The 15,582-nt window shown below is 49.4% G+C and overlaps 1 protein-coding gene across 1 annotated transcript in view; it reads left to right on the forward strand.

The window, feature by feature from the left end:
- Positions 1-15,582, forward strand: part of LOC146813410 (C-type lectin domain family 12 member A-like) — a 134,954-nt gene that overhangs the window by 43,541 nt on the left and 75,831 nt on the right. The gene's annotated exons all lie outside the window — the stretch shown is intronic.

The raw sequence follows: 15,582 nt of genomic DNA on the forward strand, positions 1-15,582 counted from the left end.
AGTATGATACTCTTAGGGCATCTCAGGCAGGTACCCTAGGTACAGAGGAGGGTCTACCCACCACAGAGGAGTCAGATGGGACTTCAGATGAAGAGGTAGACAGCCAGGGCCAAGTAGGAAGACTTAGCCAGGCTAACCTAAGCTTACATGGGAGTTTGCATGGGGTCCCCCCTTACAGACCCCCAAGTAGGCTTACACAGAGAAGCAGGAGGGACAGATCCCCTTCAAGGGAATCCATCCACTCCCATGTCTCTAACATCTCTAATGCTTCCTCTCACAGGGGAATGACTTCCCCTGAGAGAAAGGAGCATGAAGCCAGAATGAGGGAAGCTAATCTGAGGATTCAGAGGGAAGAACTTGCCCTTGCCAAGGAGAAGCCTGCTCTGGCTAGAGAACAAAAGTTAAGTGGGTCAGAACCCACTGGTGGCAGCAATATCCCTAAGGATAGAGACAGGCACTATGATAATAGAAACCTGAGCAAGATTGTCCCTCCCTACAAGTGTGGGGATGACATCCACAAATGGATAACTGCTGTGGAGAGAGCTTGCAAAGTACAGCAGGTACCCCAAAGTCAGTGGGCAGCTATCTTGTGGCTCTCCTTCTCTGAGAAAGGTAGAGACAAGCTCCTCACAGTTAGTGATGAGGATGCAGATAATTACACTGTCCTGAAGAGTGCTCTGATTGATGGGTTTGGCCTAACCACTGAACAATACAGGTTGTTGTTCAGGGATACCCAGAAGACACAGACTCAGGACTGGACTGACTTTGTAGATTGTGCCACTAAGGCTCTGGAAGGCTGGCTAATGGGAAGTAAGGTTAAGGACTATACAGGATTGTATAATTTGATCATGAGAGAACAAATACTTAACAACTGTCAAAACCAGCTATTGCATCAACACCTGATTGATTCTGATCTGACTTCTCCCCAAGAATTGGGAAAGAAGGCAGATAGATGGGTCAGGACTAGAGTTAAGCAGAAAAACCAGAACCAGGGCGGTGATCAGAAAAAGGCAGACCAGAAGGGTAATGAGCAGAAACAAAAAGACCAGAAGTCTTCACCAGGCCCCCAAAAGGCTCAGGGGGAGGGTGGTCCCAAAAAGGATAAAAAGAAAGATGGCCAAAAGAAACCATGGTGCAACTATTGTAAGTCCAACTCACATTGGTTTAGTGAGTGCACCAAAAAAGATAAGCCCCCAGCCACCATTGCCCCTAAGGCAACTGTACCCCCTAGTTCAGCTGTAAGTGGTGGTTCCCAGCAAAAGGGTGTAGTAGGGTTAACCCTGGGAACTGAGGAGGATTCTGGCCTAGTCAGAGTACCTACTCAGGCTGTTCTGATCTGTGATGGGGACTTAGCTTTGTCCTCTACTGTAGGCCCCAGTAACCTGGGCAAGTACAGACAGACTCCTTTTATCAACCAAAGAATGGCTCAGGCCTACAGGGACACTGGAGCTAGTGTCACAATGGTGACACCTGCTTTTGTGGACCCTGGACAGATCATACTAGGTGAGAATTACCTAGTGACCAACGCTAGCAATGCCACTACCTCCCATAGTGTGGCTATTGTTAACTTCTCCTGGGGAGGGGTAACTGGCCTCAAGAAAGTTGTTGTTAGTTCAGACCTTCCTGTAGAGTGTTTACTGGGCAATGATCTTGAAACTTCAGTTTGGTCTGAAGTGGAGTATAGGACCCATGCAGAAATGCTGGGGATAGATGCACATGTCCTTGCTGTGACCAGGTCACAGGCCAAAAAGTGCACCACTGAACAAATGCTGGATCCTGAAACTATGGACCAGTCACAACCCAAGAGAAAGAGCAGTAGGGTTAAGGCTGTGCCTTCCCCCCTGCCTCAGGTGGTGGATCAGCCCTCCCAGGAGGATGATTCTGAGAGCCCTGAAGGAACTGTCCTAGAAGAACTTGAACCTGATCAGGTTGAGTTTCTTGGGACAGGGGGACCTTCCAGGGCAGATCTGAGGCAGGCTCAATTAGGCTGTCCCTCTCTTGAACCCCTCAGACATCTGGCTGCTGCTAAGGCTGCAGGGAATGCTCAAGGTACCCATAGAGTGTATTGGGATGAAGGGCTACTGTATTCAGAGGCTAGAGACCCCAAGCCTGGTGCATCCAGGAGGTTGGTCATACCACTGAAGTTCAGAGGCTTCCTTCTTACCTTGGCCCATGATATTCCCCTTGCAGGACATCCAGGCCAGAACAAGACTTGGGACAGGCTTGTCCCTCACTTTCACTGGCCCCATATGTCAGAAGATACTAAGGAGTTTTGTCGCTCCTGTGTCACCTGCCAAGCCAGTGGCAAATCAGGTGACACCACAAAGGCCCCCCTCATACCACTACCTGTGGTGGGGGTCCCCTTTGAAAGAGTGGGCATAGATATTGTAGGACCAATGGACCCACAAACAGCATCTGGGCACAGATTCATACTGGTGATAGTGGACCATGCCACCAGGTACCCAGAAGCAATTCCCCTGAGGACCACAACAGCTCCTGTAGTGGCAAGGGCCCTGCTTGGAGTATTCTCCAGAGTGGGTTTTCCAAAGGAGGTCATTTCTGACAGAGGTACCAACTTCATGTCAGGATACTTGACTGCAATGTGGAAGGAGTGTGGTGTTAACTACAAGTTCACCACACCCTATCACCCACAGTGCAATGGGCTTGTTGAGAGATTCAACAAGACCCTAAAGGGAATGATAAAAGGATTACCAGACAAGCTTAGGCGAAGATGGGACATCCTTTTACCCTGCCTTCTGTTTGCTTACAGAGAGGTCCCACAAAAGGGGGTTGGCTACAGCCCTTTTGAGCTTTTGTTTGGGCATCCTGTAAGAGGACCCCTGTGTTTGGTGAAGGAAGGATGGGAGAGACCTCTCAGACAACCCAAACTAGACATAGTGGATTATGTACTTGGTCTCCGCTCCAGGATGGCAGAGTATATGAAGAAGGCTTCTAAAAACCTTGAGGCAAGCCAAGAACTCCAAAAAGCTTGGCATGACCAAAAGGCTGTACTGACTGTTTACCAGCCAGGACAGAAAGTGTGGGTGTTGGAGCCAGTGGCCCCAGCAGCACTCCAAGACAAATGGTCTGGACCCCACACTATTGTTGAGAAAAAGGGAGAAGTCACCTACTTGGTGGACCTTGGGACTCCCAGAAGCCCCCACAGGGTGCTTCATGTCAACAGATTGAAGGCATATGTTGACAGGGCAGACATGGGGCTACTCATGGCTACAGATGAGGGGCAGGAGGAAGAGAGTGACCCTCTCCCAGACCTGTTGACTCAGAACCCTGATGATGGCTCAGTTGATGGTGTGGTCTTTTCTGACAGCCTCACTGTCCATCAGCAACAGGACTGCAGACAGGTTCTGCAATCCTACAGACATATGTTCTCTCTGACCCCAAGTCAGACAAACTGGTGCACCCATGAGGTGGACACTGGTGACAGTCTGCCTGTGAAGAGTAAAATCTACAGGCAACCTGACCATGTCAGGGACTGCATAAAAGTTGAGGTACAAAAGATGTTGGAGCTGGGAGTCATTGAACCTTCAGAGAGCCCTTGGGCTAGTCCTGTAGTTCTTGTGCCAAAACCTCACACCCAAGATGGTAAGAGAGAGATGAGGTTTTGCGTGGATTACAGAGGTCTCAATGCTGTCACTAGGACAGATGCCCACCCAATACCTAGGGCAGATGAGCTCATTGACAGACTGGCAGCTGCTAAGTTTTTGAGCACATTTGACCTGACAGCAGGCTACTGGCAAATCAGACTAGCTGAGAGTGCAAAGGCCAAAACTGCTTTCTCGACCCCAGGAGGACATTATCAATTTGTGGTAATGCCCTTTGGTTTGAAGAATGCACCTGCCACTTTCCAAAGGTTGGTGAATCAAGTCCTTACTGGGTTGGATGATTATTGTGCCGCTTATCTTGATGATATTGCTGTCTTTAGCTCCACCTGGGAGGATCACCTGGTCCACCTGAGGAATGTTTTAGAGGCCCTGCAAAAGACAGGCCTCACTATCAAGGCCACTAAGTGCCAGATAGGGCAGAGCAAGGTTGTATACCTGGGCCACCTAGTTGGTGGGGGTCAGGTTCAACCACTGGAGAGCAAGATCCAGACCATAAAGGACTGGGCTCCTCCAACTACCCAGACTCAGGTCAGAGCTTTCTTGGGCCTGACTGGGTACTACAGAAAGTTTGTTAAGAACTATGGGTCCATAGTGACACCACTTAATGACTTGACCTCCAAGAAGATGCCAAAGAAAGTTCAGTGGACAGTAAGCTGTCAAAAAGCATTTGATGACCTGAAGCAGGCCATGTGCAGTGCACCTATTCTGAAAAGTCCAGACTACTCCAAAGAGTTCATTGTCCAGACAGATGCTTCTGAGTTAGGTGTGGGAGCTGTTCTTTCACAACTGAATGTAGATGGTCAAGACCAGCCCATTGCTTTTATAAGTAGAAGGCTGACCCCTAGAGAGAAACGTTGGTCAGCTATTGAGAGGGAGGCCTTTGCTGTGGTTTGGGCCCTGAAGAAGCTGAGGCCATACTTGTTTGGCACTCACTTCAAGATTCAGACAGACCATAAGCCCCTCTTGTGGCTAAATCAGATTAAGGGTGAAAATCCCAAACTTCTTAGGTGGTCCATTTCCCTACAGGGGATGGACTTCACAGTGGAACAGAGACCTGGGACTGACCATGCCAATGCAGATGGACTCTCCAGATATTTCCACTTAGAACATGAAGACTCAACTGGTCAAGGTTAGTTTAATGTCCCTAAGTTTGGGGGGGGGGTGTAGGAGAGTAGGGTCTGCTTTCTATGTTCACCCCCACTTTTTGCTTTTGCTTTACTGGTTTTCGACTTAGATGTGGCTGTGGGCCTGCTAATCAGACCCACAGCCCTGCTGTTCTCTCTCTAAATTAATACTATGTACTTTAGGTGCATAACCCATTTGGATAGGATCACCTTATTGGCCCCTGTACAGTGTACCCTAGGTACCCAGGGCATAGGTGTACCCTAGGCCTACCAGGGGCTGCAGCATGTATTATGCCACCCCTGGCCTGGCCTTCCATTTTGACACAACTGGCTGATCACTCAGCTGGGGCAAGGTCGTGTAATCACCCCTTGCTTAGGTGTAGTATTCCTATACCTAACTTACATATAGACACATGTGTACCTATCAGTCACTCCTATGGCAGGCCTTAACAATCCTGGAGGCAGAGTGCTTGGTAACATGTGAGATGGTGCTCTAGCATGAGCTGAGCCTGTCTGCAGCTTTCGGAACCTTGTCCTTATAGCTGTTCTATGATATAGCCTACCATATACTCTTAAAGTGCCTTATAATCTTAGACGGTTATGGTAACTATGGTTTGGCTTTATCGAAACATGTCGTGTAAGGTGTCTAACACTGTGGAATAATACCCCCATGCCATTTCTGGACATGAGAATATTATTCCCCCCTTCTAGAGGGAAAGACATGTTAAAATCATACTTCAACTGTTAGCCTCTGACCAAAGCCTCAGCATCACAAAATGGATGCTGCTGCCACGACACAAGTCTGACCTCCTGCAGCTGGGAGTGATCCCAGCCAGGGAGGCCTGGACAATAGGTTTCCTGCTTGGGGAGGTGCTAGCACCTCCCCAGACAGCCTTTAGTGTATTGGGGCAGGGTGGGCTGAAAGGAATGAGACATGCCTGGGGCACACAAGGTGTTCCTTGCATAGTCCAGATCAAACCGGCGCTGGGGCCCTCCAGCCCCAGCTCTGGCGCGAAACTGGACAAAGGGAAGTGGGTGTAACCACCCCCTCCCAGGTCCCACCCATAAGGCGTGACCTAGCAGGTATCCCAGCCCCCCAGATTAGTATAAGAGTGGGAGTTGGGCCTCAAGACTTTAGATTATCCTGAACCTACAAAACTGAACAGAAACTCTGGACCTTCGACATTCGACGAAAGAAGAAGACTGAAGAATCTCCCTTGTAGCCAAGGAGTGGCTACCCTGTGCAAACAGGCACCATCAAGAGACTACCCTTTGCTTTGCCCACGTTCTACGAGGAACCGACTGCAGAGCCCGACCAGAGCCTTGACTTCCAGACTTCTCCGACCCTGATCCACATCGACAGCAAAGCTGAGATCCGTGGAGGCGACGAGCGACGTGGGACCGGCTACCTGGAAAAAGTGGCTAGTAACTTAAAGCGCAGCTTCTGAGGTACCCTCGAAGTTGTGCACCGGGGATTGAGAAGCCCCAACCCCAAGCACCATCTGCACCAAAGATCAGCCCCCCACACTCCACGAGTCCTGCGTGGGGCCCTTCTGCATTTTCCTGCTTGCTGCGCCTGTCCGGTTGCTTGCCCGCTGGCTAGTGGCCTTTGCGACGATGCACCCTGAAATCTTCTGCGCTGGTTTGGCTCCTCCAGACTGGCTCCCACTTCTCTTCAAAGAAGAAGCACCCCAGACCTTCCTGGTCTGCACCAGAAGCAAGTCCTCCGTTCTTCGTGGGTTCCGCTTGCCAAGGCTTGGTGAGTCCTAGTCCAACTTCGACACGGCCGACAGCAAGAGCCTTCGTGGGACAGCTCGCCTCCTGGTCCTGGTCGTCCTCGACGCTTCCTGGTCCTCCTGGCTGCAGCGACAAGCTTCACCTTCACCTGCAATCTTCACGATATCGCCTGGTTCCTTCCTGGTTCCACGTGGTCACTGGCTAGTGACCTTGACTCTGTCCCTTCTGCTTGCAGGTTTCCTTTCTTCTTGATCCCAGCGTTGGGATCCACCGGACACTCTTCACTGACTGCCTGTCAGCATCTTTCTTCAGGCATCCATAGGAGTCGACGACGAAAACGACGCATCTTCACCCCTATGCACCCGCAGCCTGTGGGCTAGGTAACTTGGGTACTCCGGTGCTCATCAGGATAGTGACTATCCTAGTGTCTAGTTTTCAAGTCTCAACTTCCTAGCTACTCCGGAAGTGTCCTAAATCTACCGTTTTCTAAACTGTACTATTGCTATTGACTTTTACGCATTACGCGTGAGTGTTTCCACTCTGCACACGAATCCCGTGGGCCTCCCACTTCCTAACTAACGCTAGTGTAGTGTAGCCCCAGCGATTCCCTAGGCCTAGGCCTATTCTACTTCCGTGACAGTGGTTCTTATACCACTTACTTAGTATATGGTTTGCGTGGCCCCTAGGGCCTAACTGTATTACTTACCTGTGTGACTTAATGTATGCTTAAATAAGACTGTGTTGTACTTACCTCTAATCTCATAAAGAGTGCTGAGGGTTTGACTAGAATAAATACACTTTATTTTATATATATATCTGTTGTGGTGTCCTTTCATTTGGTATTCAAGGGATTATATATGGTATCACAGCTGGCTTCACATGCCATTCAGAGTTTAGCCTAAGACTGCTCTTGTCCATGCTACCACTAGGATAACTGGTCTATAAGGTTGACTTTACAACCAATCACCATAAGGGTATTTGGACTGATGTAAGGTGTACACTAGAACTAGTGACATCATACATCAGGCCAACTTCTCACAGTGAGGTGTTTGTAGTTGAATGTGAGAGGAGGTACAGAGTCTAATTTATCTAGGATGATTCTTTAAACCTCCGGACAAGTGGAGGTGTAAGTATCAGGCATATGGAACCAATAAGTTCCTTGTTTAGCTAGGCTCTCTGATAGTCTAAAAATTGGCTAAATTTAGGCCTCCTAGTGTATCGGGCAGGCGGAGGTTTTTCAGTGCTATTCTGTTTTTCTTGTTTGCCTTGCCAGATAGAATGTATGATGGAAGTGGTCTGAAAGTAGTAGAGGAAGCATGCTGATTAAATAGTTAATTATTGGGGTGATCATCATTTTTATAGATTTGATTCAGCCCCACCAGGTGATGGGATGGATTTCTGTAAGTTTTTTGTTTTCTGAAGGGTGAGTTTTTCATTATGTTTTATGGTGTCTATTAGAGCAGAGCCAAATTCAATACCTAAATATTTGATATAATGGGGTTGTCAAGTCAGGTCTGAGTCTCCTAGTGTCTCCCTCGTGCCATGAGAGTTAAGGGATTTAACTTCCGATTTGTCTCTATTTAATTTATATCCTTTCAAATATTGTTCAGAAGTTTACATGAGAGCTTGGATGGAAGAGCTTGGATTATCAGTGACTATTAGTTTGTCATCTGCATAAGCAGACAGTTTTAACATTTTTCTGTGAAAATTGATTACTGATATATTGGGGTTGAATTGTGTGTCAAGGAGAGAGTTAAAAAGCCAACAGGAAAAGGGAAGGGGACAGCGGACAGCCTTGTCTGGTACCTTTTTCTATTTTAAGTTGGTGTGATAAGGAACCATTAGGCATATATGGGCGCTTGGATTATTATATAAAGCCATAACCATTTTTATTATCACCTCACCCAAGTTTAAGGTTTTATGGGAGTGTTCTAGAAAGGTCCATGGTATCCTGTCAAACACTTTCTCAGTGTCAAGTGCAATCGCTATAGGGGCCGATGTAGATGATTTGCTTTTCTTGAACATGGCATAGAAAACGGGCATAATCGTTGGACATACAGGACCTCATTTATGAGGTTTTGACGTAGAACAGCGTCGCAAGAAATATTGCTTTGCTGCCCTGCATCAAAACAAAAGGGCAGGAATGCATGTATCTATGTGATAAGGCTCATTCCTGTTCTTTTCTCCAGCGCCGGCGCACAATGGACTGCCATGCGCCAACACAGGCACCCTTGGTGAAAGGGAGCTTGCATTGCAGGGCTGATAGAATTTGTGCAGGAAGAGACACCTTCCTGCACAAAATCAATCTCAAGAGGCAATTTCCTTTTTCTATGTGAGCTGCAGGCTGCAGCACACATAGGAAAAGGAAAGCATGAGGAGAAATAAAAACATTTATCCTTGTTGCGCCTCCCTAACTCCAACCCTGGGGGGGCGTTAGATTCTGACGTATTCCTAGGTTTACGAGTTTTCCTAAATCTGATCATGTGTCTGGCTCCATGGGTGTTACGTGGGAACACCCACAGCAACACCCATGGAACACTCCTTTCACGCAGTTTCTGCGTGAAAGGGGCACATATTTATAAGGCCATGAAAAGCTGATTAATGTGGGTTTACCTGGCCTTATAAATATGCTGTGGCACCTTGCGCCACAGGTACATAAAAAAAGTGACGTTCTCGTGGCGCAAAAGTTACGGTAGTGCCTCATAAATGAGGCCCGCGGTTGTAAAAAAAGTTTGACGTGGGTGTTATTTATTAATTGTGGTAAAAAAAGGTTTAGGCACCTGGATAATATTATTGCGTATATTTTGCAGTCTAAGTTTATCAACGAGATGGGTCTGTAGTTTTTAGGAAGTGTTAGTTCCTTCCCTTCCTTGTCTTACCACCACAATGTTGGCTTCTGCTGTGGTACCTGTGATAACTCCAGAATTCGCAAAGTGGTTAAATAGCTCTAATGTGAATGTTTTGTAAAATGTGTTGTTAAAATTAACCAGACCCGGAGCTTTGTTTTCTTTAAGCGTACAAATTACTTCAGTGATTTCGATCAACGACATTGGTTTGGATAGGGACATTTTATTTTTAATTGGTTAGGGAGGTTCTTAAATTGATCCAGGGTGATCTTTTGGTCGTCAGAATATAGCATCTCATGGAATTGTCTGAAAGGGTCCAAGATTTTCTGAGGGTTAGTATAGATTTCATTTTTGCTATCTTTGATTACCGTTAACTTTTATTGGTTCTGTTTGTGTTTGAGGTACGAGGCCAACATTTTGCCTGCTTTGTTGACTTCACAAAGTTTAATCCACACACCTGTTTTTTCACTAAGATAAAATTAGTAATATTCCTATTTTTTCTGAGGCAGTAGGGAAAGAGTGTTTTTATTTAGGTTTTTAATGTGTGTTAATTCAAGCTGTCTAATTACTTCTTCTCGTTTCAGTAGTACTGCCTTATTGTTTTGTTGATTTTTGCTTTCATGTCAATAAGGGTTCCTCTCAACGCCCCAGAATGTTTGTATGTTTGTGTCTTGGGAGCTGTTGTCAATGATGTAGTTTGATATAGCACCGTCAGTTTTCGTTATATTGTCTGGAATAGCTAGAACATCATTATTGAATCGCCATATTTTAGTGGAGGCTTTAGGGTTCGTTCCGGCTAGCAGCATATTGATACAGGAGTGATCAGAGCGTAATCTTGGGGATATGTTTGCTTGATATATTAGATGTGTATGCGATCCAGAAATTAGAATATAATAGATTCTTGTATACGAATTATATGGTGCAGAATAAAAAGTGTAATCTATGGTGTCGGAATGTTGTAACCACCAGGTGTCTTTAAGATTGTATTTAGAGCATATTTTTTGAAAAATGTCATGGGCTTTAGGTGGATGGTAGTTAAGGTGGATTGACAATCGAGGGTCGTGTCAAGTGGGAGGTTGAAATCACCACTTACAATGATAAGTTCATTGGAGGGTATATGTCCAATCTTGTCTGATATTTTATTCCAGAAGGAGCTGTCATCATTGTTAGAGACATATATATTGACTACGTGGAAGAAGGATTCCCCTCTACGTAGAGTAGTGGTGATCCATCTGCCTTCTCCATCTATAGAATATGTTTCAAGAGTGGCATTAGAGCGCTCAGAGATTAGAATATTAACCCTGTTTTTTAGGTTTCGCCTAGCGTTGCTGCACGCATGCGTAGCTCGCTTGGCGAGATTTATTGTAAATGAGGAGTTTGAGAAAAGGCCTTGAAGCCCCGCCCCTTATTTCCATTGGCTTGCGTCACTGTTTATGGTAAACGGTGGGCGGCCATTGGAAATAAGCTTTCTGGGGTGCCTCCTTTTCGCTTTTTTATCCGGGCCACCCGGACTGGCTCGCCTGTTTTCCATGTGTCGCAAATGCTTTTCTTATTTTACAAGGCGTCACGTGTACTGCACGCTCTGGGCTTCCTGCAACTGCGCTGACTTTCTGCCTTCATGGCTCTGTCATTGGTTAGCGACTTTTGTTTTCGTTGTCCGCACACATTCTCCTCCTCTCCGCCCCTTAGCCTCGCCTCCTCGGGTTTCTTGGGACAAGGAGGAGGTCCAACTCACATGTCCAACTCACACTTCTTCCCTTAAAATTTGTTTGTGCCGCGTGGTTCGCCAGTAAGGTTTGGAGTTTGCACAGTGATTTGGGGGTCTCACAAGAATGTTTTGAGGGTACATGCTAAATCCCCTCTCATGGTACGGCATTTGTAGGTGACTTTTTGCACACTGGGTACGCAGTACTTTTCGGGGTTCAGGCACAGCTCAAGGCTCGCTCGTGGGTTCGCCATGAACTCCGGAACCAAGGTTTAGGTTTCGTGGCCAGCCAGGCCAGGGGTTCACCCGCTGGGCCGGCCAACGTGAGTGACGCGGCCCCTGACTTGCTAGCGCCTAGAAGGCAGCGGCTTCCTTACTCAGATTCATCCTTTGTTCGTTGAGGTTCTGCCGCTCTGAGGATTCAGGCGTGTTCATGCCGCGGGTCGGATAGAGCTGCACCGCCGTCAAACAAGGACCAGGCAGGGTCCCGCCGAGCTGTCCGCCCGCCGCCTAGCCAAGGACTTCACCAGGATCCGCAGCGCTGCCAGTCCGGGAACCTCTCCGGTGTCCGATGCGCTGCTTTCTGGTGGCCTGACGGGGATACGCAGCAGCCGTTCTGCCCGTCTCCCGGAGGACCCAGCTTGGAAGTGGGCGCCGCGCTACAGTCTAATGGGGGAACTCACAGCTGTCTGCCCAGGATCTGGGATCTCCCACCACCAGTCTCCCCGAGCTCCGTCGGAAGCTCTCCCCGTCTGCCTCAGTCTACTACCACCGCGGGGCTCCGCGGCCGTCCGAGTGTGCGGTGCTAAAATAACTAAAGAGCGCGCTCTCTGTACGGTACTGTGCAAGGTCTGCCTTCTCTCTGGCTGCGTGTGTGCTGCCTGCACTCACTGCATGCGTGTGTGTACAAAACAAACAAGCAGCCGGTGCAGTCAGTGCAACGGGTCCGCTCCCTGGCTGCACGCACTCATGTGTGCACCGAACACACAGGCAATTGATGCAGTTAGTGCAAACAATCCGTTACCTGAAGGTATGTGCCCTGTATGCACTCACTTCATGCACGTGAGCACTGAACAAACAGGCAGTCGGTGAAGTTAGTGCAAATGGTCAGCTCCCTGGCTGCTTGTAGGCTGTATGCATTCAGTACAGGCGCGTGTGCACTGAACAAAGAGGCAATCGATGCAGTTAGTGCACTGTCCTATACGTGTCTGTGTATGCCCTGTATGCATTCACTGCATGCACGTGACAAACAGGCAGCCGATGCAGTTAGTGCAAATGGTCCGCTCCCTGGCTGGTCGTAGGCTGTATGCATTCACTATATGCGCATGTGCACTGAACAAACAGGCAGTCGGTGCAGTTAGTGCAAACTGCCCGTTACATGTCTGTGTGTCTCTGGATGCACACACTGGGTGTGCGCTACATGCCTCACTGAATGCGCTGAATTCACTCACTTTATGTGCCCTGAGTGCATTCATTCACTCACTAGCTCTGTGCCTCACGCACTCACTGGATATGCGTGTGCACTGAACAATTAAGCAACACATGCAATTGATGCAAATGGTCATTGTGTGCTCTGCGTGCTCTCACTGAATGTGCGCTGTATTCACTCACTGGATGTGTGCTGTATTCACTCCCTGGATGTGCATGTGCGATGCTCAAAGAGGAAATTAAGTGCCGTGCCAATGGTCCACCCCTTTCCCGTTTTTCCTCTGCCGTCATTGGCTGCATGTGTATGTGCACTGCACAAACACGCACCAGCATGCAGGTCAATGGGCTTGCTCACCGCCTTTGTGTGCGCAGTATGCATTCACTGGTTATTTGTACTGCAAGGATTTAACTGTGCATGGTGCGAGGGTTAAGTTCCATCTTTGTGTGCTTTGTATCCACATACTGAATGCAGTGTGTGCACTGCACACTAAATACAAAAAGGCAAACTGTGCAGTTTTGCCTGTGGGCTCAATAAACACAGTCACTGTCTGTTTGTCTGCACAAATAACTGCAGCGAATGATGGATCCGCGTGCGTGCGCTGCACGGATCGCTTGTGCATGAGTACAGTCAAGGACCAGTGAATGCACTGCCCTGGACTTATTACCAATGTGTATATACTACACACTTTGTGTGGGCAATATTCTCAGTGCCTAGTGTGCACACACTGGACCTGCACATTGTGTGTGCACTGTGTACATTACCTGGCCGTACCCTGTGAACCCAGCCTGCGCGTGCACTGTATTCGCTGCCTACTTTGCGGCCGACCGCGGCCCCCGCAGGGGGCCACTAGAGTGGTCAGCCCTCTAGTATCACCTGGGCACCACACACCTCCCCCCCACCTTTTAGGGGCAGGGACTCGGGCAGAGTCCACCCAGCCTGGTCGCTGCACACTATGGAGCATCACTTCCTGGGCGCCTGGTCTGGGGGAGGGTATATAGACCACCCCCACCATCTTAGCGACCTCTTTTGCACGCCCGATACGCCGTCTGACCTCTTTGGAGCTGGACATGTTGTCTCCCACCCGGTCATCTCAGTGCCCCCTCGCAGCCTGATTCCCATCGAGGGTAAGGCGGGGCCGGGCGGCCAGGCTAGGGCTGGCCGCTTGAGATGGGGGGGTTATGACGAAGCTCAGGTATGGGCATGGTCGGTGTTGCTCGGTGCCTCCGGGCATGTGTTCGGGGGCACTGCGGTTTTGAGCCAGAGTTGCCCCGGTGCAGTGGGTTAACACTGGCCTTCACTGGGCCTACCACGTGGGTCCGCACCATGGGGGAGCCCCACGCGGCATGGACCCCAACAGTGTGTCCCAAGCCTGGATCGGGAGGGGGCTCCCTGGGTTCCACGCGAGGCCCTCAACCCCTCCCATGCTGTTTTTGTCTTGACCGCGCGGGCGGCGAGAGGGAACTTCTGCTAGGTGTCCCCCCCCCCCCCCGGCGGGGTACGCTTCCAGGGGTCGGAGGCTGCACCGGGGGCACGGGCTTGATCAGTGGCATGCTCTGGTTGTCGCTGGGTGGTGGGGGAGGGGGCGGCGAACTTTGCTGCAGCTACGGGATGGACTCGGGCGGGGTTCCGCCGCGGCAGCCCACTGCCCAGCCCCCAGATCATTCTTGCTCCATGTCGGCAGGCCGGAGGTCACCAGGCTGCAAGGGTTCGAGTCTCGGTAACGACGCTAAACATCCTGTGATTCCGAGCAAATCACTTAATCTCCCCATGCCTAACAAAAAAATGAATGTGTGTCCTCATGGAACGTAACTGGTGCTATGTAAAGCGCTCTGATAACTGATTGGATTCAGGTCAAGTTCGCGCTATATAAAACTCTGCTAAAAAAAAAAAAAAGGGGGAGGGCCGGAGGCTCTCTCTCCGCACGCAGCGATTGGGGTTACTCTGGGCGTGGATGAGTGGGGGGCCTAGGACGTGACCCTGCTATTGGCTACGGGCACCGAAAGCCCAAAGTAGACCGGCGGAGGTGTCACAACGCAAGTCGGAGCAACGTTCTTTGCTGCCTGGGGTAGCGGAGAAAGTATCGGCACGGCAGCGGTAGCGTGTTTACCTGAAGTGGGTGGGGCTGCTTGTTTCTCCCCCCCACCCCGTTAAAGGCAGGTTGCAATGATTTTGTCATTGCGGTACACAGGCCACACCGCGGATCCTGGGGCAAGGTGGCCTAGGGGTTAAGTTCTCACACCGTTAGTCTGAAGGTGATGTGTTCAAATCCTGTTGCTGCTGTGGTTAAGGCTTTGAGAAATGTATACGCATTGGTATGTTCTCAGGGAAATGTTGGAAAATATTTTGTGATCACTGTTGGTTGGGTAGTTGCTAAGCACGCTACATGGGGTGCGAACGTGGCTAATGATTTGAAATTGTTTATCTGTGCAGGTAAGGGACAGCAGGCATTTCACCCCTTCCTACGGCTCCGCCCAGACACGCATCAGCAGGTAATGGGGAAGAGTCGCGATGGGCAATACAACGTGAGGGGAGTTTCCCGGCACTGCACAGTGCGACGCACGCAGCGGGGGTTCCATCAACATTTTAAGCGTTTGGTTCGATTCGATGCTAATGTTCTTCCTTGCGCTACCAGGCTCATTAGAAGTGTCAATTTAGTCGGTGAAGTAACACCGGTGCATTGAGAATGATTACAGGGTCGTTTTAGCATGCCATCACCTGGTCAGCTGTCATCAAATGTGTTCATACATTAGGACCCACGGCTTAATGATGGAATATGTCTAGCCTTGTCTTACGCCGCGCTGTCTTTGTTTTTCATCCACGATCCGTGCCCTCGGATGCTTGTCGAAGTGTAGGGTTCAACACAGGCCCATCGACAGGAGGCGGTTTTCTGAGGTAACACACATGGTAGTGTGAGCATGTGTGAGGGGGCAAGGCTTGGTGGGATACAAGAGTCTCACCAGTAAAGTGGGGGGTCGACAGCGACGGGATGGCAGAGGATTGAGCCGCACCAGTGCCCGGTAGTCGCTAGGTGTTGATTGGATAATAATTTTCTCTTCATCCTCCGCACGCAGGGTTCATCAAGATCCCCCCCACTCCCCCAACCCCAGTGTCGTCAGAA

Source organism: Triturus cristatus, chromosome 7, assembly GCF_964204655.1.
Source record: "Triturus cristatus chromosome 7, aTriCri1.1, whole genome shotgun sequence".
Lineage (NCBI taxonomy): Eukaryota > Metazoa > Chordata > Amphibia > Caudata > Salamandridae > Triturus > Triturus cristatus.